Source organism: Leucoraja erinacea, chromosome 2 (genome assembly GCF_028641065.1).
Source record: "Leucoraja erinacea ecotype New England chromosome 2, Leri_hhj_1, whole genome shotgun sequence".
Classification (NCBI taxonomy): Eukaryota; Metazoa; Chordata; class Chondrichthyes; order Rajiformes; family Rajidae; genus Leucoraja; species Leucoraja erinaceus.
The window spans coordinates 37,625,083-37,651,996 of record NC_073378.1 but is presented as its reverse complement, the minus strand read 5'-3'; the positions used below and the strand labels follow the sequence as shown (position 1 = coordinate 37,651,996).

The window sequence follows — 26,914 nt, the reverse complement described above, 5'->3', positions numbered from 1 at the left end:
AAAAACCTGTACTAATCAAGAATCTCTGCCTTAAATATATCCACTGACTTGCCCTCCACAGCCTTCTGTTGCAAAAAAAATTCCATAGATTCACCACCCTCTGACTATTCCTCCTCAGCTCCTTCATAAACAAACGTCCTTTAATTCTGAGGCTATGACCTCTAGTTCTAAACTCTCCCACTAGTGGAAACATCCTCCCCACATCCACGCTATCTGAGCCTTATTCTTCTAAACTCCAGCGAGGACAGGCCCAGTGCCATCAAAAATCTTCACTTTCCTGATCAGAACCATTTTCATAGGCAAGGCATCAACAGTGAATATTTGCACGACTGATTTTAAATCCATCCCACAAAGGAAGAGAGAAGTCTTACAAAGAGGAAGTTCTGGCAGCACTTGCTCTCAACATCAGCAAAAGAATGATTAGACTCTTTAAGCACGCCCTGTTTTTCCAGTTGGCAAATTGGAATTCCTCCCACGTACATAACCTTCTGTTGGAAAACAGATTGGTGTGGGTGAAGAGTTATTTTTAATACCTTCTAACACAATGTGAATGATGATTGAGGGCTCCAAAAGTCTACATTTGCATGTGCTGCACAAGGATACTTCAGGCAAGTGAACAGACTGGAAGGAAATACCATCATCCTTGCATGCAAGATTTATTGATTAACAAAGCAGGTGACATGGAAAAATGGAATGAGGTGGAAAATAAATACGGAAAGCGAATCCTTGCAACATAAGACCATAAAACATGGGAGCAGAATTAAGCCATTCAGCCCATCGAGTCTACTCCGCCATTCAATCATGGTTGGTCTATTTTTCCCACTCAACCCCATACTCCTGGCTTTTGCCCATAACCTTTGAAACCCTTCCGAATCGAGACCTTATCAATCTCCGCTTTAAAAATACCCAATGTCTTGGCCGCCACAGCCATCTGTGGCAAAGAATTCCGCAAATTCACCACCCTCTGGCTAAAGAAATTCCTCATCTTCAACAGACTCTATAATAGAGATATAAACCCTTACATTTCCTCAGGGCAACGGTTTTCACCTCTCAGGGTTCCCCCTCTGTGATTCCTGCTACCATCCTGCCCTTCAGCTATGCTCTGACCAGGGACTTGAAGAAGGGTCCTGAGCTGAAACGTCATCTATCCATTCCCTCCACAGATGCTGCCTGACTTGCTGAGTTACTCCAGCACTTTCAAGATTCATGCATCAATACTTTCTAATGTGCCCCTTACAGCTCCCATTTGTTTTCTACCTGCACTGGATGCTGCAAACTGTGCAGCTGCAATTTATTTTTAATATATGGGTAACTGTAAACACATGGTAGCCGCTGGCAAGATTAGCGTTGTTGCAGAGGTGAGCTCCCTCAAAAACTACTGCAGTCAATGGGGAGGGGAGGGCGGCATGGTGGCGTTGCGGTAGAGTTGCTGCTTTACAGCTCCAGAGACCAGGGTTCGATCCTGACTACAGGTGCTTGTTGGTACGTTCTCCCCGTGACCCGTGTGGCTTTTTTCCCCGGATGCTCCAGTTTCCTCCCACACTACAAAGACGTATAGGTTTGTAGTATAGGTTTGTAGACTACTTGGCTTGGTAGAATCCGCGCTGTGTAAACTGTCCCCAGTGTGTGTAGGATAGTGTTAATGTACGTGGACCACTGGTCGGCGAGGACTCGGTGGGCCTAAGGGCCTGGTTCCGCGCTGTATCTAGAAATTTAAACTGTATTAAAGACACAGATGACAGGTAAGGGGGTCCAGCACTTATCACAGCAACAGGAAAAGGGCATCAATATACTACACAATCTCAAAACACATTATCAGTCTACTCACAAGTTCACAAGTTATAGGAGTAGAATTAGGCCATTCGGCCCATGGTCTACATCATTCAATCATGGCTGATATCTGCCTCCTAATCCCATTTTCCTGCCTTCTCCCCTATAACCCTTGAGACCCATTCTAATCAAGAATTTGTCTCTCTCTGCCTTAAAAAATATCCACCGATTTGAGTTCCACAGATTAACTACCCTTTGACTAAAGAAGTTCATCCTCACCTCCTTTCTAAAAGAGCGCCCTTTAATTCTGAGGCTATGACCTCTGGTCCTAGACTCTCCCACCAGTGGAAACATCCTTTCCACATCCGCTCTATCTATGTATTTCATTATTCTGTAAGTTTCAATGACATCCCCCCCTCAACCTTCAAAACTCCAGCGAGTACAGGCCCAGTGCTGTCAAATGCTCATCTTATGCTAACCCACTCAATCCTGGGATCATTCTTGTAAACTTCCCCTGGACCCTCTCCAGAGCCAGCACATCCTTCCTCAGATAGGGGGCACAAATTTGCTCACACAACTCCAAATGCGGCCTGACCAGCACCTTGCAGAGCCTCAGCATTACATCTCTGCTTTTGCATTCCAGTCATCTTGATATAAATGCTAGCATTGAATTTGCCTTGCTGGCTTCAATACAATCCAACTGAGGTGTCTGGCTAATAATCAGAAAATAATTACCTTTCCCTCCCCTCACAATATCAAAGCATTTTAATTGCAGCTCGACCTATGTCAAAATATTAGCATACCAAGAAAAGGATTCAAGTGTCAAGGGTGAACTTCACACAGTCTATAAGCTGCTCTATAGCATTCCTTAGGCATTGAAAGCAGCGTGGTGCATCAACCTAATGCTGTCCACAAAAGACGGATGTAAAATGAGAACTTTAATCAGAGGTTCATTTAACACCACAGCTGGGTTTCCCAGCAATTCCTATTGATGTGTCCCCACCAACGCCAACATGGTCTTTGCAGTCACTTTGTGAAGGGATACGGCACTGCACAACACAAACAACACACCTCCAGCTACAATAATGTGGATGTGGAGAAGATGTTTCCACGAGTGAGAGAGTCTAGGAGAGATCATGGCCTCAGAATTAAAGGACGTTCTTTTCGGAAGGAGATGAAGATAAATTTATTTAGTCAGAGGGTGGTGAATCTGCGTAATTCCTTGCCACGGAAGGCTGTGGAGGCCAAGTCAGTGGATATTTTTAAGGCAAAGTTAGGTAGACTCTTGATTAGTACAGGTGTCAGAGGTTATGGGAAGAAGGCAGGAGAATGGGGTTAGGAGGTAGAGATAGATCAACCATGATTGAATGGTAGAATAGACTTGATGGGCAGAATGTCCTCAGTCTACTCTCACTTATGAACTTATGACCTAATGACGTGGCTTATAGAGTGATACTCTATACTTGCCCACTTTGACAGAAAGCCCCATCTACACTTGGCCCATGTCCCTCAAAACCTATCCTAGCCATGTACCTGTCTAAATGGTTCCTAAAATTGGCGATGGTACCTGCAGAATCGGTTCAGTTTAGTTTATTGTCATGTGTACCAAGATACAGTGAAAATCTTTGTTTTGTAAAGATATATTTGTTCATATAAAGATTATTCCCGATGTTGGCGAAGTCCAGAACTAGGGGTCACAGTTTAAGGATAAGAGGGAAGTCTTTTAGGACCGAGATGAGAAAATCATTTTTTACACAGACAGTGGTGGAGGTCAGTTAATTGGCTATATTTAAGAGGGAGTTAGATGTGGCCCTTGTGGGTAAAGAGATCAGGGGCTATGGAGTGAAGGCAGGTATGGGATACTGAGTTGGATGATCAGCCATGATCATATTGAATGGCGGTGCAGGCTCGAAGGGCCAAATGGCCTGCTCCTGCACCTATTTTCTATGTTTCTAATGTATGGGTGTTGCAGTGATGGGAGGGAGGACTAAGAGTTCTCCCAGACTTTTGGACAATCTAGTGAGGATTTAGAGGGCAGGATACAGGGGCCCCCTTCAGGAACTGGCCCTTTCATAAGGAAATGGGGTTAAGTAAATCAAGCTTGACATGAATACATATAAAGAATCTTTTATTGACCAGAGAAGTTGCAAATCGCACTGCAGACAAATTTAAAGTGTTATACCATTGTACCCGATTCACGTTTTGGCTTGCATAGAATTCTATGAAGTTGCATTGAATTCTTTGTAAAGTTAAGAGAAAGGGTTTGTAACGTTTTTTTTTTTTAAAAAAAGCAATTAGGATCCCTAATGTCTTGGAGTTCTTGATTTTTTTTATTCCTGGTGACTCCACATGTACTGCATGCTATTTCCATTTGAGTATTCAATGGAGATCTTGTAGATTAATCGGTGTTCCTTATAATTAAAATAAATTGCAGATGTGTGCTGCATGGGAGGAGATTTCACCCACATTATGGAATTCTGAAGCATGCGAAACATAAGAAATAAAAAGCCATCATTTTGTTCATGGACTACCCCAATCGATGGCTTGGGATCACCTAGATCAGGGGTTACCCAACCTTTTTCGCCCCGTTTACCCCTGGCAACTTTAATAGCACATAACAATGTTATTTCACTTATTTATGAACAACTAATGATGAACAGATACCGATATATCAGAACCAAACACAGTCAGTCAATGAGAAAAAATATGTACAAATCCAGAATCAACAAATTTACTCCATGGGTAGGCAAAATTCACCCTAAATTTACCCCTAGAGTATAAAGCTTCCACTGTCTTAAAATCTATGAAAAACAAGATAATATGCATGAACGACTTTGAGAGGCGGTTATGGTGCACCTCAACCTCCTAGAGCCTAGATATAGCTTCGCCCTACCTCCCAACCCCCCCCCCCTCCCCAATCGACACCATGCAAGGGCTACTCACACCCAGCTTATTCTCACTTCTTCACTCTCCATTCAGGCAAAAGATACAAAAGCTTGAAAGATTCTTGTACGGCCCTCTCATGTGCTGGGATGAATTCACAATCTTCCAATCTACCTTGTTGCTGCCATTGCACTTTTATCTTTAATCTGCAGTTTCACTGTAACTGTAACACTATATTCTGCTCAGGATTTATTTTCTCTTTATCACTACCTAAAGTATGATCTGCCTGGATAGCACGCAAAACAAAGCTGTTCACTGTATCTCAATGTAGGTGTTCAATATAAACCAAAACTGATATTAAAGAAAGGATTAAACTGGGAGGAAATTGGATAAGCACATGCGGGAAAAATAACTCGTAATGCTATGGTGAATGGGGATGACAAGTTTATGCCGAGAGCCAAGAACTGGCATGACTGTTATGGGTCGAATGACAATATTGTGTTCAGTTGTGGGCACCATGTTATAGGAAAGATGTTGTCAAGATGGAAAAGGTACAGTGAAGATTTACAAGGATGTTGCCAGGACTAGACGGTCTGGGCTATAGGGAGAAGATGAATAGGCTAGAACTCTTTTCCTTGGAGTGCAGGAGGATGAAGGGATGATATTAGAGGTGTATAAAATCATGAGACGAATAGATTGGGTAGATGCAAAGAGTCTCTTGCCCAGAGAATCGAGGACCATAGGACATAGGTTTACGGTAAAGGGGAAAAGATTTAATAGGAATCAGAGGAGGAACTTTTTCACACAAAGGGTGGTGGGTGTATGGAACAAGCTGCCAGAGGAGGTAGTTGAGGCAGGGATTATCCCAACGTTTAAGAAGCAGTTAGACAGGCACAAGGTGTGGAGGGATATGGCACAAACACAGGCAGGTGGGACTAGTGTAGCTGGGACATGTTGGCTGGTGTGGGCAGGTTGTTTCCACACTGTATCACTCTATGCCATCCTTCTATGCATTATTGATTTTTTTTTTAAATCTTATGTTTCCCCCACAGACCTCCAACCACCCCGATAAATAAAACTCACCAGCAATGGTACAGAATCAAGCACCATCCAGAGAATTAGCGCGAAAATGTAAAAGGACTTCAGTGCGTAAGATAACACAAAAGCTAAAAATATTTCCTAAAGTGTTGGCATTTAATCTGTGAGTAGAATGCCAATCTACATCAAATTCCCCAGCACAATTTCCTTGCCACTTATCAAACAAATGATCTCATTTCCATCAGTATGTTGCAAGATTTGTTTCCTTCAATAACACATTTTCTCTGAACAAATTCATGTCGTTGTTGCAATGTAACATTTACACCTATTACCCTTCCAAATTTTCCCACCAAATATCTGTTGAAATTCAGCCTTAGATACAACTGCTATAGCACATAGCACAGAGCAAAGTACAGCACAGAGGAAACAGGCTTTTCGGCCCAACGTGTCTGTGCCGAACTGAAGGCCGCTCAGTCCGCCTAAACCTACTGATCTCGCGGTTGCTTAACACTTTAACTCCCCCTCCCATTCCCACACTGACCTTTACGTCCTGGGCCTCCTCCATTGTCAGAGCAAATTGGGGGAACAGCACCTCATATTTCGCTTGGGCAGCTTACACCCCAGCGGTATGAACATTGACTTCTCTCACTTCAAATAGCCCTTGCTTTCCCGCCCTCTCCATCCCATCCCCCTTCCCAATGCTCCCACCAGTCTTACTGTCTCCGACTACATTTTATCTCTGTACCGCCCACTCCCCTGACATCAGTCTGAAGAATTGTCTGGACCCGAAACGTCACCCGTTCCTTCTCTCCGGAGATGCTGAGTTACTCTAGCATTTTGTGTCTACCTTCGATTTAAACCAGCATCTACAGTTCTTTCTTACATAAACTACTCACATTTGCTAAGGGATGATCCACCCCCTCCATTCCCTACATAAACTCCTCTTAAATGCCGCTAATATTTCTTCCTGCACCACCACCACCTCTGGCAATATGATCCGGGCACCCACCACTGTGTAAAAAGCTTTGTCCCAGACCTCCCCTTTGAACTTTGACCCTCTCACCTTAACGCTATGCTCTCTAGAGTTTGAAATTTCCACCCTGGGAAAAAAAGGTTCTGACCGTCTGCCACCTAAGGACTGGAGTTTGAGACAATGAACTAATCAGATTGAAATTAGAAGACCATAGCACACCACAGTGCCTAGTGGTTACACAAGTGGTTACCCTTCACCCATCCGTTTACCCATTCGCCCTTTTCATTTTGTTTTTAGTTTTTAAGTTTACAGAGCTCCACACCGACCGGCGGTTCCTACACAATAACACTATCCTACACACTCCAGGTACAATTTACATTTGTACCAAGCCACTTAACCTGCAACATATACGTCTTTGGAATGTGGGAGGAAACCGGGTCACCCGGAGAAAATCCACGCGACAACGGGAAGAACGTACAAACTCCGCACAGACAGCAGCCGGTAGTCAGTATTGAACCGGGTCTCTGGAGCTGTAAGCGCTGTCAGGCAGCAACTCTACTGCTGCGCAACCGTGCCGCCCCTGCTTTGCACACGCGGACAGAAGATAGTGAACTTTTGTCACTTAGTCAGCGTCACACACGTGGCGACACTAGTGCACTGTCGAGGTACAGTCTGCTGGATGGTTTTACCGGGCTGTGTGCAAAACAAAGCATTTCAATTTACTGAAGAAGGGTCTCACCCATTCCTTCTCTCCAGAAATGCTACCTGTCCCGCAGAGTTACTCCAGCATTTTGTGTCTATCTTCATTATACTTAGGTACATGTGACAATAAAATATCATCGAATTCTTACCTTTCGGCCAATTAACAGATTCATTGCTTCCGCTTCAATCAAGTAGACAGACAGCAATGAATAAAATACCCTTTATGTGGGTTGGGAGGGTGTGACTAGCTGATTGTTGCATGGATCAGTGTTGGACTCCAGCTGTCCAAGATCAAACCCAATGATTTGGAAATGTTATACTCAACCCCACCATCCATGTTTGCTGATGATTGAAAACTGGGCCACAGATTGGAATAAAATATGTAAATTTAGTGGAAGGAAATAAAACTACGAATATTTTCCCAGTGGTAAAAGATAGAAATCAGTTGATGTTCAGATGTCCTTTCCGTGAATCGTTGTAAGTTAATAGGCAGGCAGAATAAACAATTAGAAAGAAAAACAATATGGAGAAACAAGGAACTGCAGATGCTGGTTTACAAAACAAGACACAAAGTGCTAAAGTAACTCTGCAGGTCAAGCAGCATCTCTGGAGAACATGGATAGGTGTTTCGTTTAGTTTAATACTAGACTAAGTGGGACCCGTTGGGTCCCATGTTCACACGGGAGGGCTGGTCCTCCGACGCAATATTCCACCTCTCCACCAATTCCAATATTGGTGGCCAGTGGGGGGGGGGGGCTTTCTGGAGTGCTGGTATGGGTTCTTGGGGTGGCAGCTCAGTCCCTAAAGCCTGATCTGCTGGCAGCTAACTTGCGGCTGTTGGGCTGGCAGTTGACTCATGACTATTCCTTGAAATTCCATTTCAAGCAGGGTGCAAGTCCACCAAATTCAAATCCATGTTCCTACCATTTCAAGCAGGGTCAAGGCCACCGAATTCAAGTGCAGTTTCCAACCACTTCAAGCAGGGTGCAAGACCACCGAATTTAAGTGCAGTTTCATACCACTTCAAGTTGGATCCAAGGCCACCAAATACAAGTGCAGTTTCATACCACTTTCAGCAGGGTGCAAGACCACCAAATTCAGTGCAGTTTTATTCCACTTCAAGCAGGGTCCAAGGCCACCAAATTCAAATGCAGCTTCATACCATTTCATGCAGGGTGAAACCACCATAAAACCACACAAAATACCAAACTCACAGTTCAGTAGACATTCAGTGTGTTCAGTTGATTCACAGCTCAGACAGAGTCATGACCTCTCCCTCCCCCATCATGCAGACACTGAGCCACACCCACACTTCCGGGTTTTATAACCCCTCCCCCTCCCACCGGAAAAGGTGTGGCTTTCAGGGCGTGATTGAAAGGAGAGAGATTCTCAACATTTTTTAAACATTAATAACACTTTTATTTTTCATTGATGGGAAGAATTCTCTGCACCTGCTCAGCAGAGGGGGGACTGAGTTAGATGGCCAAACATCACAGCCGTAAGTGGTAGCGTTTTATCTAAAATCAATATAAAGTGCAAACAGGAAGTGCATTTGCAGTAGTGCCTTTTAACTTCAAGCCAAGGAAACCAAGCTGCCATTTGCAGTAAGTAGTGCCTTTGAACTTCAAGCCAAAGCACCCAAGCCACCATTTGCAGTAAGTAGTGCCTTTCAACTTCATGCCACCATTTGCAGTAAGTAGTGCCTTTCTTTCAACCTCATGCCACCATTTGCAGTAAGTAGTGCCTTTCAACTTCAAGCCAAATCACCTGCCACCATTTGCAGTAAGTAGTGCCTTTCAACTTCAAGCAAAGCACCCAAGCCACCATTTGCAGTTGGTTGCACCTCCTGGTTTTATAGTCCCTCCCCCTCCCTCCAGCAGGGGCAGCAGAGAGAATGGTGAATTTTTAAAAAACATTAATATCTCTCCGATTTGTCATCGATGGGAAAAAACCTCCGCACCCGTAAGGTCTGAGCGAGGTGGCCAAAAATGACGGCCGTAGGTGGCGGCGTTCTGTCGGAAATCTCAGCATAGTGGACAAAAGCGGTCAAGATGAGAGATTTAGTAATATACTAGACCAAGTGCAGACCCGTTGGGTCTGTTCCCCGAATTTGCGGTTGTGTGGGGGAGGAGGCGGCATGCAGCGTCATACACACACTAACTAAGAGGGGGGGGGGGGGGAGGGGAGGAGAGGGGAGAGGGGGGAGGGGGGAGAGGGGAGGGGGGAGGGGGGGGAGGGGGGAGGGGAGAGTAGGGGGGAGGGAGTAGGGGGGAGAGGAGAGGGAGGGAAGGGGGGGGGGAGGGAGGGGGGGAGAGGGGGAGGGGAGAGGGGAGAGGGAGAGGGGGAGAGGGGGGGAGAGGGGAGAGGGGAGAGAGGGGAGAGGGGAGAGGGGAGAGGGGAGAGGGGGAGGGGGGAGGGAGAGGGGAGAGGAGGGGAGGGGGAGGGGGAGGGGGGAGGGGGGCGAGGGAGGGGGAGAGGAGGGGAGGAGAGGGAGGGGGGGGGAGGGAGGGGGAGGGAGGGGGGGGGAGGGGGAGTGGGAGGGGGGGGGGAGGGGGGGGGGAGGGGGGGGGGGAGGGGGGGGGGGGGGGGAAGGGGGGGGGGAAGGGAGGGGGGGGGAGGGGGGGGGGAGAGGGGGGGAGAAAAGAGGAGGGGGGGGGGGGAAGAGAGGAGAGGGGGGGGAGGAGAGGGGGGGGGGGGGGGGGAGGGGAGGGGGGGGGGGGGGGGGGGGGGGGGGAGGGGAGGAGGGGGGGGGGGAGGGGAGGGGGGGAGAGGGGGGGGGAGGAGAGGAGAGGAGAGGGGAGGAGAGGGGAGGAGAGGGGGGGAGAGGAGAGGGGGGGGAGAGGGAGAGGAGAGGGGGGGGAGAGGAGAGGGGGGGGAAGAGGAGAGGGGGGGGAAGGGAAGAGGGGGGGGGGAAAAGAGGAGGAGGGGGGGGGGAGAGGGGGGGGAGAGGGGGGGGAAGAGGAGAGGGGGGGGAAGAGGAGAGGGGGGGAAGAGGGGGGAGAGAGGGGGGGGGGAAGAGGAGAGGGGGGGGGAAGAGGAGAGGGGGGGAAGAGGAGAGCTTCAATGGGGGGGGGGAAGAGGAGACGAGGGGGGGGAAAGAAGGAGAGGGGGGGGAAGAGGAGGGGGGAAGGGAAGAGGGAGGGGGGAAGAGGAGAGGGGGGGGGAGAGGAGAGGGGGGGGAGGAGGGAGAGGGGGGGGGAGAGGAGGGGGGGGGAAGAGAGGAGGGGGGGGGGAAGAGGAGAGAGAGGGGGGGAAGAGCAGAGGGGGGAAGAGGAGGAGAGGGGGGAAGAGGAGAGAGAGGGGGGGGGAAGAGGAGAGAGGGGGGAAGAAGAGAGGGGGGAAGAGGAGAGGGGGGGAAGAGGAGAGGGGGGAAGAGGAGAGAGAGGAGAGGGGGGGAAGAGGGAGGGGGGGGGGAAGAGGAGGGGGGGGGGAAGAAAGAGAGGGGGGGAAGAGGAGAGGGGGGAAGAGGAGAGGGGGGGAAGAGGAGAGGGGGGGAAGAAGAGGAGGGGGGAAGAAGAGAGGAGGGGAAAAGAAAGAGGGGGGGGGGGGGGGAAGAGGAAGAGGTGGGGGAAGAGGAGTAAGGTGGCCAGAAATCACAGCCGTAAGTGGTAGCGTTTTATCTAAAATCAATATAAAGTGCAAACAGGAAGTGCATTTGCAGTAGTGCCTTTTAACTTCAAGCCAAGGAAACCAAGCTGCCATTTGCAGTAAGTAGTGCCTTTGAACTTCAAGCCAAAGCACCCAAGCCACCATTTGCAGTAAGTAATGCCTTTCAACTTCATGCCACCATTTGCAGTAAGTAATGTCTTTCAACCTCATGCCACCATTTGCAGTAAGTAGTGCCTTTAAACTTCAAGCCAAATCACCCGCCACCATTTGCAGTAAGTAGTGCCTTTCAACTTCAAGCAAAGCACCCAAGCCACCATTTGCAGTTGGTTGCACCTCCTGGTTTTATAGTCCCTCCCCCTCCCTCCAGCAGGGGCAGCAGAGAGAATGGTGAATTAAAAAAAAACATTAATATCTCTCTGATTTGTCATCGATGGGAAAAAACCTCCGCACCCATAAGGTCTGAGCGAGGTGGCCAAAAATGACGGCCGTAGGTGGCGGCGTTCTGTCGGAAATCTCAGCATAGTGGGCCAAAAGCGGTCAAGATCAGAGATTTAGTAATATGCTAGACCAAGTGCAGACCCGTTGGGTCTGTTCCCCCAATGTGCGGTTGTATGGGGGGGGGGGGGGGGGGGGGAGGGAGGGCATGCAGCGTCATACACACTAACTAAAGGGGGGGGGGGGGGGAGGGGAGAGGGGGGAGAGAGGAGGGGAGGGGGGAGGGGGGGAGGGGGGAGGGGGGGGGGGGAAGGGAGGGGGGGGGGGGGGAGGGGAGAGGGGAGGGGGGGGAGGGAGAGGGAGGGGGGGGAGGGGAGGGGAGAGGGGCGGAGAGGAGGGGGGGAGGGGAGGGGAGGGGAGAGAGGGGGAGGGGGAGAGGGGGGGGAGGGGAAAAGGGGAGAGGGGGGAGGGAGGGGGAAGAGGGGGGGGGGAGGGGGAGAGGGGGGGGAAGAGGAGAGGGGGGGGAAGAGGAGGGGGGGGAGAGGGGGAGGGGGAGGGGGAGGGGAGGAGAGGGGGGAGAGGGGAGAGGGGAGAGGGGGGAGGGGAGGGAGAGGGAGGAGGGGGGAGGGGAGGGGGAGAGGGGCGGTGAGGGGAGGGGGAGGGGGGAGGGAAGGGGAGGGGGGAGGGGGGGGGGGGGAGGAGAGGGGGGGCAGAGGAGAGGGAGGGGAAAGGGGAGAGGGGGGGAGAGGAGGGGGAGGGGGGGGGGGAGAGGAGAGGAGGGGGGGGGGGGGGAGAGGAGGAGGGGGGGAGAGGAGAGGGGGGGGGAGAGGAGAGGGGGGGGAGAGGAGAGGGGGGGGGAGAGGGAGAGGGAGGGAGAGAGAGAGAGGGAAGTGTGAGGGGGGGGGAGAGGGGGGAGGGGGGGGGAGAGGAGGGGGGGGGAGGAGGAGGGGGGGAGAGGAGAGGGGGGGAAGAGGAGAGGGGGGAAGAGGAGGGGGGGAAGAGGAGAGGGGGGGGGGAAGAGGGGAGGGGGGGAAGAGGAGGGGGGGAAGAGGAGAGGGGGGGAAAGGAGGAGAAGGGGGGGGGAAGAGGAGAGGGGGGGGGAAGAGAGGAGGGGGGGGAAGAGGAGAGGGGGGGAAGAGGAGAGGGGGGGAAAGAGGAGAGGGGGGGGAAGAGGAGAGGGGGGGGAAGAGGACGAGGGGGGGGAAGAGAAGAGGAGAGGGGGGGAAGAGGAGAGGGGGGGGAAGAGGAGGGGGGGAGGGGGGGAAGAGGAGGGGGGGGGGAAGAGGAGGGGGGGAAGAGGGAGGGGGGGGAAGAGGAGGGGGGGGAAGAGGAGGGGGGGGGAAGAGGAGGGGGGGGAAGAGGAGGGGGGGGAAGAGGAGGGGGGGAGAGGAGGGGGGGGGGAAGAGGAGGGGGGGAAGAGGGGAGAGGGGGGGGAAGAGGAGGAGGGGGGGGGGAGGGGAGAGGGAGAGGGGGGGGGGGGGGGGGGGGAGAGAACCAAAACCCCCAAACAACCATTTGCAGGCAGTGCTTTTTTCCTTCAAACTAACCATAACCATATTTTCATTTCAGTAATGAACATGAATCAGACTCCCCAGTTCTCCAAGTTCTCCAGAGATGCTGAGTTACTCCAGCACTTTGTGTCCCTTTATGAATCAGAGTCTGCCAAGACTTCATCAGCATTTGCAAGACATGGTAACTTTCTCGAACACATAAAACAAATTTCAATTGCCATTTTCACAGTTGGCCTTCTTATCAGGGAAGGGGTCTATTTCTGGAGGAAAACCAAATCTGAACTTTGTAAAGCTTGCAAGATGCATGATGAGATTGTCAAACCAAACCGAGGATTAATTATAAATGAGATCTCACAATGGGACATTCACCTTTAGCCTCACAATCGAAAAATATTAACATATTGCTTTGTGCGTGAAGATAAAAGAATCCAACTCATTCCTTCCCCGACAATGTGTTTCCCAAAATCTATAAGTTAGGTAAGTAGATTTTACTTATTTCACCTGCGTGTGAGAACATCACATTTTTAAAAAGGGGAACAAAAACAGGGAAGTCCTTGTGGCAAATAAAATGGAAAAATACTGTCATAGTTGCAAGAACAATATAACTCTGAACTGCACCTAGGGTCATAGTCATAGGGTCTTACAGCATCGAAACAGGCCCTTCAGCCCAACTTGCCCACATCTACACTAGTCCCACCTATCTGCGCTTGGCCCATATCCAAATCTATCCAATTCATGCACATGTCTAAATGGTTTTTTTTAAAACGTGGCGATAGTACCTGCCTCAACTACCTCCTCTGACAGCTTGTTCCATACACCTACCATCCTTTGCGTGAAAAAGTTACCCCTCATATTCTTATTCAATCTTTCCCCCCTCACCTTAAACCGATGTGCTCTGGTTCTCGATTCCCCTACTGGACAAAATACTCTGTGCATCTACCCAATCTATTTCTCTCATCATTTTATTAATCTCTATAAGATCACCCCTCATCTTCCTGCGCTCCAAGGAATAGAATGCCAGCTCACTCAACCTCTCCCTATCATAGCTCAGGCCTTCGTGTCCTGGCAACATCCTCGTAAATCTTCGCTGCACCCTTGCCAGCTTGATAACATCTTTCCTATAACATGGTGCCCAAAACTGAACACAATGCTCTAAATTATCGAGGCTGACATTTCAGTGCAAAGTTGAGGAGTGCTGAAAAACTTGAATGACTTTTGTCCCGAGAGAGACATCTACAAGTGAAGGATGAAAAAAAACACTTGGTGGTCTTTCTGAGGGGAGTGGGAATGATCTGAAAAGGTTTGAAAGCAAAATTAAATCGATCTAATGCACTAATTCTGTTAGTGCATTAGATCGGTAAGATTAATTTCATCAGTCAACAAATATAACTGGCTGCATTGTACAGAGCACTTGTTAACACATGGGGCACATTCACACATTACATTAGCATCATAACAAAGTAGGTTCAGCCTCACAGGAGTGTTGGCCCCAGTGTGTCAAAGAGTGATCTATCCAACTGCAGACCATCGAGTGGAATTTTAGTAGAGAAAGAAGGAACTGGAGATGCTGGTTTACAAAAAAAGACACAACGTGCTGGAGTAACTCTGCGGGTCAGACAGCATCCCTGGAGAACATGGACAGGTGACATTTCAGGTTGAGACCCTTGTTCAGATTGAGTGTTTTTTGAGGCCAGTCTGAAGAAAGGTCACAACCCAAAATATTACCATTAGGTAGATATGTTACAAAACTTACCTTCAGCGGCGCTGCAGTTCTGTCACTGGCCGTGTGCGCGACTTTGGCGCCTTTGAGAGGGGGGCGGGATTAAAATGCCGTTTTCTCCTGCCTGTCAGGAGTCGATTTTCTCAGGCTGTTTAGCTGCTGCAGAAAAATCGCTCCTACATCCGTTCTATCAAGTTTTTTTAAAACATCGCTGGATAATTTAATTGCTGGAGTAAAATAAAAATTGACTTCTTACGCCGTCAACGCTGACAACGGGACGGATCTCCCGTACGGGACAAAGCAAGGTAAGCCATTTATTTTACATATAAACGTGCTTCTTAGGATTACTTTAATCCAAATTTTACGTTGCGAAAAGGAGATTTAGGCCCCATACGAACCGGCAGTGTTTTTCCTGCCGATATGGGGTTTAAATTTACCGCAAACCACAACATTCCAATCGATCCCGTTCCACAAAATCCCACTTGCAAGATGATTAAAATGGCCATTAATTTACAGGAATTAAACACTAAATTCCTTCTATTTGGCCTATAAATTCATGACAATGAGATTTAAAAATCATGTTATATTGTGAATTCTTGTGTGAATGTTATTTGGACACTTAGGCCATTTAAAAATGTTAACCTTTTCTTAAGAAATGGATAGATGTTTAGATCTAGTAAATTGAATTTTGTAATTAGCTACAATTAGGTAACTAACTAATTATATGCTTTAATTTCAGGTCATCCAAATAAGATTGTTTCATATTTGTTTCAGAATGCTTCAATCTATAATAACTGAAAATTTAATTCAGTTCTCTTAACTTTTAGAGAAAGTTATGGGCTTTTGACCTTCCTTGATCACAGCTTTTGTTAAGTCAATGGGAAAGCAATAGGGAACAAGATGATAATTTCCGAGTATGAAAATGGCCATAACCTTTTTAATACTGAAGATATGAAAGTGAATTAGGTGTAAAATTAAACTTCTTTTTATGCTTTAACTGATGGGATAAATAGCAGACTTGATTTTTAAAGTCTCAACATTTTGTAACATTGCTACATTAGGAAAGAGAGCAACTCTACATATTTATTGTGAGTGAGTGATTCACATTGAAATCACAGCTCTGAGTTAGGAACTAAAATTAATCTCATTAACTGCATTAATTATTAACAACTGATTAATGCATCTTCTGAAACCGCAAAGCTTTTCGTTAAAAAAATAGAATACAGCAGTCTCCTCCATTGCCAGTGTGACTAAACGCAAATTGGAGGAATTGTATCCCATATTTCGCTTGGGCAGCTTACCGCCCAGTGATATGAATATTGATTTCTCTCATTTCAATTAGCCCCGGCATTCCCTCTCCCTCTATCCCACCCCCACCCAACTCACACCAGCTTCTCGTTTTCACCCCACAAACAGAGATGCTGCCTGTCCCGCTGAGTTACTCCAGCTTTGCGTCTATCTTTTACCACTGGGAAAATATTCGTAGTTTTATTTCCTTCCACTAAATATACATATTTTATTCCAATCTGTGGCCCAGTTTTCAATCATCAGCAAACATGGATGGTGGGGTTAAGTATAACATTTCCAAATCATTGGGTTTGATCTTGGACAGCTGGAGTCCAACACTGATCCATGCAACAATCAGCTAGTCACATCCTCCCAACCCACAAAAAGGGTATTTTATTCATTGCTGTCTGTCTACTTGATTGAAGCGGAAGCAATGAATCTGTTAGTTGGCCGAAAGATATGAATTCAATATTTTATTGTCACATAATGAAGATAGTATTATACATAAGTATAATGAAGATAGACACAAAATGCTGTAGTAACTCTGTGGGACAGGTAGCATTTCTGGAGAGAAGGAATGGGTGAGACCCTTCTTCAGTAAATTGAAATGCTTTGTTTTGCACACAGCCCAGTAAAATCATCCAGCAGACTGTACCTCGACAGTGCACTAGTGTCGCCACGTGTGTGACGCTGACTAAGTGACAAAGGTTCACTATCTTCTGTCCGCGTGTGCAAAGCAGGGGCGGCACGGTTGCTCAGCAGTAGAGTTGCTGCCTGACAGCGCTTACAGCTCCAGAGACCCGGTTCAATACTGACTACCGGCTGCTGTCTGTGCGGAGTTTGTACGTTCTTCCCGTGATCTTGTGGATTGTCTCCGTGTGCTCTGGTTTCCTCCCACATTCCAAAGACGTATAGGTTGCAGGTTAATTGGCTTGGTACAAATGTAAATTGTACCTAGAGTGTGTAGGATAGTGTTATTGTGCAGGGATCACCGGTCGGTGTGGACTCGGTGGGCTGAAGGGTCTGTTTACGCCCTGTAAACTTAAAAACTAAAAAAAAAATGAAAAGGGCGAATGGGTAAACAGATGGGTGAAGGGTAACCACTTGTGTAACCACTAGGCACTGTGGTGTGCTATGGTCTTCTAATTTCAATGTAATTAGTTCATTGTCTCAAGCTCCAGTCCTTAGATGGCAGACGGTCAGACCTTTTTTTCCCAGGGTGGAAATTTCAAACCAGCATCTGCAGTTCTTACTTATACACTACAGCTGAGGTACAGGCCCTTCAACCCACCATGTCTACACTGATCATGATGACAATTTAAACTAATGCCATCTGCGTGCACATCACCTACAAATACACATGATGAGAGTGTGCTGGAATACATTTCAGCTACGCCAGAGAAACTTGACACTGGCCAGGTCACTGCAACCGGTTTGGTTGGCAAGCCGCCCACCTGTTTAATCATTTGAACTCTTCATCATCAACACTTGTTGGCTGCAGCAGGTGCCATCTACAAGAACCAGCCAGTCCGCAACGTTTGAATAGTTAGGTGACTCCTTAATTAAGGGAGGAATGAGAGACGCCACATTTTAAAAGCCAAACATAACCCATTATTAATAATGCAGAAACCAGTACCATATTTGATGATTTACACTCGAGTGCTTACTGATCCATGTTAGCAGCCACAGGTAAAGATCTAGAGGTCAACGTCGTGAATACCAATGGATTCAGATGATGACTACGTGAGAGGTTCTGCAAGTATTTTAAAGAGCATCATTGATAGACACAAAATGCTGGAGTAACTCGACGCGGGACAGGCAGCATCTCAGGAGAGAAGGAATGGGTGACGTTTCAGGTCGAGACACTTCATCAGAGCACCATCTGCACGTTTCAACATAACTCCACCAGGGAACCTAAATCCAGCCACTGAACTTACGTTCAGAGTCTGAGTCTCTCCTCCCCTCCCCACCCCCCCGATACATAACTAACTTCGGAAGGAACCGTTAAGCAATTTCTGAGAAGCATCACAAATTACATTGGGCAACTGCATTTAGCAAATGTGTAGGAAGGAAGTGCAAAGGCTGGTTTACACCAAAACATAGAAAAATAGGTGCAGGAGTAGGCCATTCAGCCCTCTGAGGCAGCACTGCCATTGAATATGATCATGGCAGATCATCTAGAATCAGTACACTGTTCCTGCTTTTTCCCCCCACATCCCTCGATTCCTTTAGCCCTGTCGACCCATTCTTTCATCATATGTCAGTCCCGTCATCCCAGGAATTAACCTGGCAAACCTAGGCTGCACTCAATAGCAATAATGTCCTTCCTCAAATTAGAAGAACAAAATTGCACACAATACTCCAGTTTCCGGTCTCATCGGGGCCCTGTACAACTGCAGTAGGACCTCCTTGCTCCTAAACTCAAATCCTCTTGCAATGAAGGCCAACTTTCTTCACTGCCTGCTGCACCTGCATGCTTACTTTCAGTGACTGATAGACAAGCACACCAAGGACTAGCTGCAACTCCCTTTTCCTAATCTTACGCAATTCAGATAAAAATCTGCCTTCCTGTTCCTGCCACCAAAGTGGATAACTTCACATTCATCCACATTATATTGCATCTGCCATGCATCTGTAAACTCACCCAACCTATCCATGTCACCCTGCAGCCTCATAGCATCCTCTCGCAGCTCACACTGCATCCCAGCTTTGTGTCATCCTCAAATTTGGAGATGTCATATTTAATTCCCTCGTCGAAATCGTTAATATATATTGTAAATAACTGGGGTCCCAGCACTGAGCCTTGCGGCACCCCACTAGTCACTGCCTGCCATTCTGAAAAGGACCTGTTAATTCCTACTATTTGCTTCCTGTAAGCAAACCAGTACTCTATCCATGTCAATACCCTACCCCCAATACCATGTGCTCACTAATTTTGCACACTAATCTCTTGTGTGCGACCTTGTCAATGGCTTTTTGAAAGTCCAGATACACCACATCCACTGGCTCTCCCTTATCCATTCTACTTGTTACATCCTCAAAAAATTCCAGAAGATTAGTCATGCATGATTTCCCCTTCATAAATCCATGCTGATTTTGACCGATCCTGTCACTGCTTTCCAAATGCGCTGCTATAACATCTTTATCAATTGACTCAAGCATCTTCCCCACTACCAATGTAAGGCAAACTGGTCTATAATTCCCCGTTTCCTCTCTCTCTCCCTCCTTTCAGGGTTACATTGGCTACCCTCCAGCCCCCAGGAACTGATCCAGAGTCGAGAGAACATTGGAAAATGATAACAAATGCATCCACAATTTCTAGGGCCACCTCCTTAAGTACTCTGGGATGCAGACCATCGGGCCCTGGGGATTTATCTGCCTCCAGTCCCAACAGTTTACCTAACACCTTTTCCTGACTAATGTGGATTCCCTTCAGTTCCTCCCTCCCATTAGATCCTTGGTCCCCTAGTATTTCGGAGAGATTGTTTGTTTCTTCCTTAGTGAAGACAGAACCAAAGTGCTCGTTTAACTGTTCTGCCATTTGTTTGTTTCCCACTATAAATTCACCTATCTCTGATGATAAGGGCCCTACATTTGTCTTCACTAATATTTTCCTTTTTACATGGGTAAAGAAGCTTTTAGTCAGTTTTTATATTCCCCGCAAGCTTTTTTTCACGCTTTTCCCCCCCCCCCCCCTTAATTAACCCCTTTGTCCTCTGTTGAATTCTAAATTTCTCTGGTTTGCCACTTCCTCTGGCCAATTTATATAAGGATTTAACACTATCCTTGATTTCCCTCGTTAGCCACGGTTGAGACGCCTTCCCCATTTTATTTTTTCGCCATTCAGGGATGAACAATTTTTGGATTTCATCCATGCGGTCATTAAATCTTTGCGAAGATAGACACAAAATGCTGGAGTAACTCAGAGGGTCAGGCAGCATCTCAGGAGAGAAGGAATGGGTGACATTTCGGTTCAAGACCCTTCTTCAGGAGAGAGGGAAACTAGCTATATGGGTAAGGTGTGAAACGACACAAAGGGGACAGTGACAAAGGAAAATGTAGAATGGTTCATTCTTGGCTGAAGGGAAAGTGACAACGAGGCATACAACAGTAAAGTTAATCAGCACAGTGAAACCAGTCGGAGAACTAGGATGGGAGAGGGAAAGCAAGGGATGATCATTTCCTTTATCCTTCTCTCCAGAGATGTTGCATGACCCGCTGAGTTACTCCAGCATTTTGTGTCCATTTTCATTTTACTGATTGTATGCCTCCTTGTCACCTTACCCTCAATTAACAATGAACCACTGTGCATCTCCTTACCAGCGTCTGCTTTGATCTGTCGTTTTCACACCTTTCCCTTCCATATCTCTAGTCTCCCTCTCCCCTGACTCTCAGTCTGAGGAAGGGTCTCGACCCGAAACGACACCTATTCCTTCTCTCCAGACCCGTTTTTCTCTCCAGCATTTGCATATGTAGCAAATGCTGCAGTCAAAATGTGAATGTTTAAAGTGCATTACTTTACACTAACCTGCAGGGTCGGGGGACGCTTTTGTTGGATCCAGGTTCTTCTGGGATGATGTGCAGGTGAAGCCACCACAAGGTGGAGAGCTGTGGTGGGCGTTTGCTTGGTGGACCCTCGCCTTCCTCGCTGCAGCCTCTAATCGATGCACCAGCTCCAAGCGCTCTCATCGCCAGCGCCGCCCCGCCACTGACTGACAGCAGCTTCCGGGGACCGATCCTGTTGCAAACATTTCTTGCAACTCCTTATCAGGTGGAGCGCTTGCAAAGCGTCTGCTGCCCGATAGGTTTTATGTCCAGCGCACTAGTAGTCTGGCTAAGCTTCAGTATATTTCCTTGTGAAAGGAAAGGCGGCCACTTGCAATCATTTCATGGAGGTAAATGGGAAATATAATGGGTAACTTACAACCCAACCATCCAAATATTGAATGCTCCAACTTTAGGTAAACCTCTCCTTCCCCGCCCCGCCCCCTCTCTCTCCCGCCCCCTTCTCTGTCCCATCCATCCTCCCTTCTCCCCCCCTATCCCATCTCTTTCATGTGCCCCAATCAATTAGAACATAGAACAGCACAGGAACAGGCCATTTGTGCTAAACAAGATGCCTAGTTAAACTGATCTCAACTTCATAAGTTCTAGGAGCAGAATAAGGACGTTCAGCCCATCAGGTCTACTCCATCATTCAATCATGGCTGACCTATCTTTAAATCTGAACCCCATTCCCCTGCCTATACCCCATAATCCCTGACACTCTGCCTGCACATGATCCATATCCTTCCATATCTAAAATCCTCTTAAATGCCACTATATCTGCCGCCTCCACCACCACCCCTGGCAATGTGTTCCAGCCCCCCCACCACTCTACATGTAAAAACACTTGCGCTTGACATAAAACTTTCCCCCTCTTACCTTATAGTTATGCCCTCTAGTGTTGGACATTTCCACCATGAGCAAAAGGGTTCGGACTCTAACCTATTTAAGCCTCTCATAATTTTATATTCTTCTGTCAAGCATCACCTCAAACTCCGTCATTCCAGAGACAACGATCCAACTCTATCCAATCTCGCCCTGTAGCTGAAACCCTCTAATCCAGGCAGCATTCTGACAAACCTCCTCTGCACCCTCGCCAAAGCCTCTACATTTTTCCTGTAATGGGGTGACCAGAACTGCACACGATAGTCCAAATGCAGCCTAACCAAAGTCCTGTAGAGCTGTGTATTCCACTATCCTGTCCCCTTTATATTGTTTGCTTCCACCTGTATTTCCCCTCTCCCTATGGCTTTACACTTCATTCATCCTTCACAGGTTATTTCCCTATTTGACACCTTGTTTTCTCCTTTTACATCTCTAGCCTTTGTCCACACACCTGCCAATCACACACCCATCAATGTATCCACCTATCACTTGCCACAGGCTTTGTCCTGTCCCAACCTTTTTTCCTGCTCTCTGCCCCAAACTACCCATAAGTCTAAAGAAGAGACTCGACTCAAAATATCAGCTACCCATGGCCTCCAGAAATGCTGCCTGCCCCGCAGTTAGTTTAATTTAGTTTTGGTTTAGTTTATTTATTGTCACGTACACCGAGGTACAGTGAAAAGCTTTTGTTGCGTGCTAACCAGTCAGCAGAAAGACAATACATGATTACAATCGAGCCATTCAGTACAGATATCATATTTGAAGTATGAAATGTGTAGGAAGGAACTACTGATGCCGATTTAAACCGAAGATAGACACAAAAAGCTGGAGTAATTCAGTGGATCAGACAGCATCACTGGAGAAAAGGAATGGGCGACGTTTTGGGACGACACCCTTCTTCAGTATGAAATGTTGCTGTAAGAGTAGAGATTTAAAAGTGAGGAGCGATTGCGATGAGAGATTGCAGATCCACTTCTGTGGGCGAGCACACAGATGGTCGCCTGGGTTGAGCACCATCTTGGACCTGAGTCTCCAACCCAGCACTTTGTGTTCCAGCATTTCATGTTCCGCATTTGAAACTTCTGCTCTTGTATTCAAATAAATGAGGTGAGATCATGGAGAAACCCGATAGTCATATCCACAGGGAGAGTGACTAACCACCTACGCTAGTAGGGCTGACAGCTGTACAGTGGAGGTACATACTCAGAAAGTGACAGAACTTTAATATCCCAACGTGCCATGTTTTTTCTTCTTTGGATTCCTGTGGTTTTAGACTATCTGCAAGATTATAATACACTGTAAAGTAGTAAATTGTCCCCCAAATGTCTGGGTTTCCAAATCCATAATCTTAAGAGGTATTTAAATTACCCATACAATGCACTGCAACCTGCTGGGTATTACAGGCTGTCTTGTTTACATAATCTATTTCACAAAATGCAATTAGCTTGTTACAACAAAGTATCATAGGAGAGTCATTGAGTCCTACAGCATGGAAACAAGCCCTTCGGCCCAACCCGCCCAAGATGCCCCAACTCCACAAGGCCCACCTGTCCATTTTTGGCCCCTAAACCTTTCCTATCCATGTACCCCTCCAAATGTATTTTAAATTGCGTTATGGCACCTGCTTCAACTAACGACTCTGGCAGCTCGTTCCATATCCCCATCCCCCTCAGTGTAAAAAAAGTTGCCCCTCAGGTTCCTATTAATTCTTTCCCCTTGCCCCTTAAATATGTGTCCTCTGGTACTTGATCTCAGCTACCGTGGGAATAAGACGGGAGTGGATGTTGTGTATCTGTACTTTCATAATGCCTTTGACAAGGTCCCCCACAAGAGATTAGTGCACAAAATTAGAGCACATGGTATTGGTGGTAGGGTATTGAAATGAGAACTGGTTGGCAGACAGGAAGCAAAGAGTAGGAATTAACAGGTCCTTTCCAGAATGACAAGCAGCAACTAGTGGGGCGCCACAAGGCTCAGCGCTGGGACCCCAGTTATTTCCAAAATACATTAACGATTTAGACGCAGGAATTAAATGAACCATCTCCAAGTTTGCTGATGACACAAAACTGGGTGGCTGCGCTGAGGATGCCATGAGGCTGCAGGGTGACTTTGACAGGTTGCTCGAGTGGACAGACAGATGCATGGCAGATGCAGTATGTGGATGAGGTTATCCACTTTGGTGACAAAAAACAAGGCAATTATCTGGATGTTGTCAGATTAGGAAAAGGGGAGGTGCAACGAGATCTGGGTGTCCTTGTACATCAGCCACTGAAAGCGAGCTGCCTGTCCGTGCCCTACCGAACTTATTTCCACATACCTTGACTTAATCCTATCCCCATTGGTTACATCCCTCCCTACCTATGTTGAAGACACCTCAGACACTCTCCGTCGTCTCCAGGCATTCCGTTCTCTAGACCCCCATCCTCTCATCTTCACCATGGACGTCCAGTCACTCTTCACCTCCATCCCCCACAAGGAGGGTCTCAAAGCCCTCCGGTTCTTCCTCGACCAGAGAACCAACCAATCCCCGTCTACAGATACTCTCCTCAGCTTAGCAGAGCTGGTCCTTACCCTTAATAACTTTTCTTTGACTCCTCCCATTTCCTCCAATACAAGGTGTAGCTATGGGCACGCGCATGGGCCCCAGCTATGCCTATCTCTTTGTAGAGTACGTCGCACAATCCTTGTTCGAGACGTACCAGGGCCCCATCCCTGAACTCTACCTCCGCTACATCGACGATTGCATTGGTGCTACCTCCTGCACCCACACACACCTCACTGACTTCATCCACTTCACCGCTAACTTCCATCCGGCACTCAAATACACCTGGACCATTTCCGACACTTCCCTACCATTTTTTTACCTCACTATCTCCATCGCAGATGATAGACTTCTGACCGACATCCACTATAAACCCATTGACTCCCATCTAGACCTGCAAGGACTCTATCCTCTACTCCCAATTCCTCCGTCTACACCGCATCTGCTCCCAGGATGAGGTGATCCACACCAGGGCATTGGAAATGTCCTCATTCTTCAGGGAACAGGGGTCCCCCTACCCTACTATAGATGAGGCTCTCACTAGGGTCTCTTCAATACCCCGTAACACTGCTCTCTCGCCCCATCACCCCACTCGCAACAAGGGCAGAGTCCCCCTAGTCCTCACCTTCCACCCCACTAGCCGTCACATACAACAAATAGTCCTCCACCATTTTTGCCACCTCCAATGTGACCCCACCACTCGCCACATCTTCACATCTCCCCCCATGTCTGCCTTCTGCAAAGACCGCTCCCTCCGTAACTCCCTGGTCAATTCTTCCCTTCCCTCATGCACCATCCCCTCCCCAGGCACTTTCCGTTGCAACCGCACTGATGCTACACTTGTCGCTTTACCTCCCCCCCTCAACCTCATTCAAGGACCCAAGCAGTCGTTCCAGGTGCGACAGATGATCACCTGCACCTCATCCAACCTGCTCTAGATGTCAGCTGATCTACCTCAGTGAGACCAAGCGTAAGCTTGCAGATTGTTTCGCCGAACACCTCTGCTCGGTTTGCATTAATCAACCTGATCTCCCTGTGGTTCAGCACTTCAACTCCCCCTCCCATTCCGAATCCGACTTTTCTGTCCTGGGCCTCCTCCATGGCCAGAATGAACACCACCGGAAATTGGAGGAGCAGCACCTCATATTCCGCTTGGGCAGTTTTCACCCTAGCGGCATGAACTCCAATTTCCAGTAGCCCTTGCTGTCTCCCGTTCTCAGCTCTCTGGCTCGTACACTTCCTTTCACCTCCCCCCCCACATCAGTCTGAAGGGTTTCGCACCCGAAACGTTGCCTATTTCCTTCGCTCCATAGATGCTGCTGCACCCGCTGAGTTTCTCCAGCACTTTTGACTACCTACTGAAAGTGAGCATGCAGGAAGTGAGGAAAGCAAATGGCTTGTTGGCCTTCATAGCAAAAGGATGAGTACAGTAGCAAAGAGGTCCTTTTGCAGTTTTACAGGGCCCTGGTGAGACCACACCTGGAGTATTGTGTGCAGTATTAGTCTCCTAATTTGAAGGACATTCTTGCAATTGAGGGAGTGTAGCAAAGGTTCACAAGGTTAATTCCCAGGATGGCAGGACTGACATATGATTTTAAAAAATGGGTCGACTGGGCTTGGATTCACTGGAATTTAGAAGGATGAAAGGGTATCTTACAGAAACACCCAGAAAGTTGTGAATCTGTGGATTTCTCAGCCATAGAGGGCATTGGAAGCCAATTGACTGGATGTATTCAAGAGACAGATTTAGCTCTGAAGTTTAATGGAATGAAGGGATATGGGGAGATAGCAGGGACGGGGTACTGATTCTGGATGATCAGCCATGATCATATTGATTGGCAGTGATGGCTCAAAGGGCTGAATGGCCTACTCCTGCACCTATTTTCTATTCACCTCTATAAGACCACCTGTCTCCTGAGCTCCAAAGAATAAGTTAGCTGTGTTTCTGGAGCTTTTGGAATACGATTTGTCATTCTCCACCATCCCAAAGTTTTATCTGCATTTTAATTTTGTTTTCAACATCTTTAATGTTTTACCCGTTTGATTAATGTTTAACTTTGTTTTGTGACATTTAGAAACAAGCATTTGACAGATTGAAGGCTGTCAAATATTGATGACCAGTTGGCTCATTTATGGGACCTAAAATTGCTCACATTGTCGGTGATGGTCAGTGATTTTTACAGACCTTATCAGAAGGATTTATGTTGCTACGCCAAAGGTAACGGTTTAGTATTAGACTACAATGCCAACTTTAACCTGGCACTAACAACTTATAATTGTCAAAATTGAATAAGGCAGCCCTTTATTTACTTGAATTAAAAGCTTACTGAAGCAATTTTGCTTGTTGTGTAGAGAAATAAAGGTTCAGCAAAAGCGGGCATTTCATTCTTTTGATCATAGAAACTAGGTGCAGGAGTAGACCATTTGGCCCTTCGAGCCTGCACCGCCATTCAATATGATCATGGCTGATCATCCAACTCGGTATCCTATACCTGCCTTCTCTCCATCCCTTTAGCCACAAGGGCCACATCTAACTCCCTCTTAAATATAGCCAATGAACTGGCCTCAACTACATTCTGTGGCAGAGAATTCCAGAGATTCACCACTCTGTGTGAAAAATGATTTTCTCATCTCAGTCCCAAAAGATTTCCTTCATCCTTAAACTGTGGCCCCTTGTTCTGAACTTCCCCAACATCAGGAACAATATTCCTGCATCTAGCCTGTCCAACCCCTTAAGAATTTTGTAAGTTTCTATAAGATCTCCCCTCAATCTTCTAAATTCTAACAAGTACAAGCCAAATCTATTCAGTCTTTATTCATATGAAAGTCCTGACATCCCAGGAATCAGTCTGGTGAACCTTCTCTGTACTCCTATGGCAAGAATGTCCTTCCTCGGATTAGGAGACCAAAACTGTACACAATCCTCCAGGTGTGGTCTCACCAAGACCCTGTACAACTGCAGTAGAACCTCCCTGCACCTATACTCAAATCCTTTTGCTATGAATGCTAAGATG

The 26,914-nt window shown here is 47.3% G+C and overlaps 1 protein-coding gene across 1 annotated transcript in view; it reads right to left on the bottom strand.

Annotated features, from left to right (window-relative positions):
* eepd1 (endonuclease/exonuclease/phosphatase family domain containing 1) overlaps nucleotides 1-20,642 on the bottom strand; it is a 161,382-nt gene extending 140,740 nt beyond the window's left edge. Inside the window, exon 1 of the mRNA XM_055654999.1 lies at nucleotides 20,457-20,642. The gene's annotated coding sequence lies outside the window, so the exon portion shown is untranslated. The remainder of the gene's footprint in view (nucleotides 1-20,456) is intronic.
* Nucleotides 20,643-26,914: the final 6,272 nt, after the last annotated feature.